This window comes from Triticum dicoccoides, chromosome 6A (assembly GCF_002162155.2).
Source record: "Triticum dicoccoides isolate Atlit2015 ecotype Zavitan chromosome 6A, WEW_v2.0, whole genome shotgun sequence".
NCBI lineage: Eukaryota > Viridiplantae > Streptophyta > Magnoliopsida > Poales > Poaceae > Triticum > Triticum dicoccoides.
Genome location: NC_041390.1, coordinates 619600460 through 619604408, shown reverse-complemented (window position 1 = coordinate 619604408; position 3949 = coordinate 619600460).

Genomic DNA, 3949 nt, shown 5'->3' with positions numbered 1-3949 from the left:
GACATTGTGGCTAGGCACCTTGAGCGGGGGGCACGATTGCTTCGCTTGTTCGCCGAGCTGGGCAATTTGTTTCCCAGCTCGTCGTTCTTTCAGCCTTTGATCACTGACAGTACTTCCCGACCGCTCCGCTTCGGCAAATTCCTTTCTAATAATGCGATCATAGTTTCCTTTCGGTGGAGACTTCGGTCGTTTTGTCAGGGCAGCCAGAGTGCGCTTCACTTTCACCGGATCTACCTTCTCCTCCGGAGGTGGATGTCTCTTTGCTCTCAACCCTTGAAACCAGTCATCCACTTCGGTTCGCGTGATCTCGGCGTTCTCCTCCGGGGTCCTCTCATATGGTAACTTCTCTGGAGTGTTCAGAGAAGGACCGAATCTGTATGTCCTCCCGCCTCTGGTTGTACTGCTAGACGCCGACCAAGCAGACGGAGCGGTTGTCTTCTTTACTTGCTTAAGAGGCGGAGGAGAAGGACTACGACGCGCCGGAGCAGCTGGAGCGGCGGCCGGTCTCTTCCGCCCTTGCTGACGAGGCGGAGAAGGAGGAGGCTGGCTGCTCGGGCGCGTCGGCGCAGGCGGAGAAGGAGGCGGAGTGCCTCCACGCGCCGGAGAAGGAGCGGGCCGAGGGCCCTGATCGTCACTCGCCGGAGGAGGAGGCGGAGTGCCCTGACTTGCCGGAGGAGGAGGAGGAGGCGGAGGCGTCCAGTTCGGAAGGTTGATGAGCTCCTTCCGCCATAGACATGGAGTCTTCAAAGCAGAGCCCAGCCGAGTCTCCCCTTCACCGGTAGGGTGGTCAAGCTGGAGGTCCTCAAATCCCTCCGTTATTTCATCCACCATCACCCTAGCATATCCTTCTGGAATCGGCCGGCAGTGAAAAGTTGCGCCGGGTTCAGTAGGATAAACAGAGCCAACAACCGCCTTGACCTTCAAATTCATCCATTGCGTCATAAGGTGGCAATTTTGAGACTCCGTTATAGCATCCACGGGATAGCGGGCAGGAGCCGTCAAGGCATGCTCCGGCTAAAGCAGCTCGGTGGAAGCCACACTGCTTCTGCGCTGAGATGGCGGGGTAGCTTCGGGGGAAGCTTCGGTAGTACGTTTGCTGCGATTTGCTTCTCGTTCCTCTATCGCGTATACCCTTGCTTGCAGCGCCTGCATTTGGGTCTGCTGCACTTTTTTCCTCCTCTCATGGGATTTGTAACCGCCTGCGTCCGGAAACCCAACCTTCCACGGAATGGAGCCTGGCGTGCCTCGTGTCCGTCCAGGGTGCTCAGGATTCCCGAGGGCCATTGTGAGCTCGTCGTTCTCTCTGTCTGGAAAGAACTTCCCTTGCTGCGCTGCTTCGATATACTGCTTAAGCTTCCTGACTGGTATGTCCATTTGATCGTTCGTCCAAATGCACTTCCCTGTTACAGGGTCCAAGGTTCCGCCAGTCCCGAAGAACCAAGTCGGGCAACGGTCTGGCCAACTAATTGTCTCTGGTTCGATCCCTTTAGCAACCAGATCATTCTCAGTCTTGGCCCACTTAGGCCGGGCTACGAGATAGCCACCTGACCCCGTGCGATGGTGAAGCATCTTCTTCGCAGCATTTTGCTTATTTGTCGCCGACATCTTCTTACTCTTTTCCGATGTCTTGTGAGCCACAAATGCGGGCCAGTGATCTCTGATCTTCTCATATCTGTCCTTGAATTCTGGTGTCTCTTTTTTATCGACAAACCTATTCAGCTCTTTCTTCCACCTCCTGAATAGATCTGTCATCCTCTTCAGAGCAAAAGACTTGATTAATTGCTCTTTAACTGGCTTCTCCGGATCATCCTCTGGGGGTAGGGTGAAATTTGACTTCAGCTCAGTCCAAAGATCATTTTTCTGCATATCATTGACATAAGACACCTCAGGGTCTTCTGTAGCCGGCTTAAACCATTGCTGGATGCTTATCGGGATCTTGTCCCTAACCAGAACCCCGCACTGAGCAACAAATGCGCTCTTTGTCCGGAGGGGTTCAATCGGTTGGCCGTCGGGCGCGATTGCTATGATCTCTAACTTTTCATCCGAGCTCAACTTTTTCTTCGGGCCTCGTCTCTTTACCGAAGTTGTGCTCGATCCGGAGGGCTAGAAAAAAGAACAAAGACTTAATTAATATGTGTACATACCAAAACAATGAATGCATCAATCAGCTAGTCAGCACAAGCTTAACTAATATATATACCTGGCCGGACTTGGTTCGGTCACCGGAGCCGTCATCACGGTCTCCTTCTTGCACCGGCATTGGGTCACCGTAGCCAGCTTGTTCACCCTCTCCTTCCAGACCATCGGTGTCATTGAGAAACAACGAGACGGCATCACTTCCTTCTGTGATTATGTCCCTCAACGACGCTTCTTTTGCTTCGTCTCGGGCGGTGTCCATAGTTTCTACAAATATTTACAACATGGCAATTATTATTCAAACATGACAGATGGATATATTAGTGCCAAACGTAGAACTAGCTACCTAATCATAGCAAGCTATCGGGAGGGGGTATATATCGACAACGACGACACTACATCTATGTCCCTCGACGACCCTCGTTCCCGATAAAAAAAAGAGGAAGAAGAAAAAAAAAAGAGGAGAAGAAAGAATAGAGGAGATCTTCTCCTCTATTCTTTCTTCTCCTCTTTTTTTTTCTTCTTCCTCTTCTTTTTTTATCCTCTTCTTCCTCTCATGTTCGAGAGGATCGCCGAGGGGTCGGGAGGTTGCCTAGTGTCAAAGGATTCAACAAAACCATGTCTTCATCATTAGGCGAAAGTAACATGTGCATGATGGTACGAAACTCTTCAAAGTTGTTCTGGAACGGAGTCCCAGATAGGATAATTCACTTTTTGGTACAAAGTTCAGCAAGAGCCTTCCGAAATATCGCTATTTGGAAGGCCTTTGCTGAATTCGTACCAAAAGGCGGATTATTCTATCCGGGACTCCATTCCAGAACAACTTTGCAAAACTTCGTACCAACATGCCCTGGTTACTTCCGGCTAATGATGAAGGCATGGATTTCTTCAATACTTTGACACTAGGAAACCTCTCTCGACCCCTCGACGATCCTCGACCCCTCGAACCCTCGACGACCCTAGAACCCTCGACCCCTAGACGACCCTCTTCTTCCTCTCATGTTCGAGAGGATCGCCGAGGGGTCGGGAGGTTGCCTAGTGTCAAAGGATTCAACAAAACCATGTCTTCATCATTAGGCGAAAGTAACATGTGCATGATGGTACGAAGCTCTTCAAAGTTGTTCTGGAACGGAGTCCCAGATAGGATAATTCGCTTTTTGGTACAAAGTTCAGAAAGAGCCTTCCGAATATCGCTATTTGGAAGGCCTTTGCTGAATTCGTACCAAAAGGCGGATTATTCTATCCGGGACTCCATTCCAGAACAACTTTGCAGAACTTCATACCAACATGCCCTGGTTACTTCTGGCTAATGATGAAGGCATGGATTTCTTCAATACTTTGACACTAGGAAACCTCTCTCGACCCCTCGGCGATTCTCGACCCCTCGAACCCTCGACGACCCTGGAACCCTCGACCCCTCGAACCCTCGACAACCCTAGACCCCCTCTCGACCCCCTCATGTCGAAGTTATCGGGTAGGGGGTATATCGACAACGACATACCCAATACATGCATACATACATACATATCACATGCATCCATACATATATGAACAAAATTAATATCTACTAATTAACAACCTAAATAAAAAAAAAACTAATACATATAGGAAGAAGAAGAAAAAAGAAGAGAAGAAAGAATAGAGGAGAAGACTTCCTCTTCTTCCTCTCCTCTTATTCTCCCTCTTCTTCTCCCTCTTCTTCTCCCTCTTCCCTCGACCCCCTAAACTAGTTCTCAACCCTCGACCCCCTAAACTAGTTCTCAACCCTCGACCCCCTAAACTAGTTCTCGACCCCCCCTCATGTCGAAGTTAT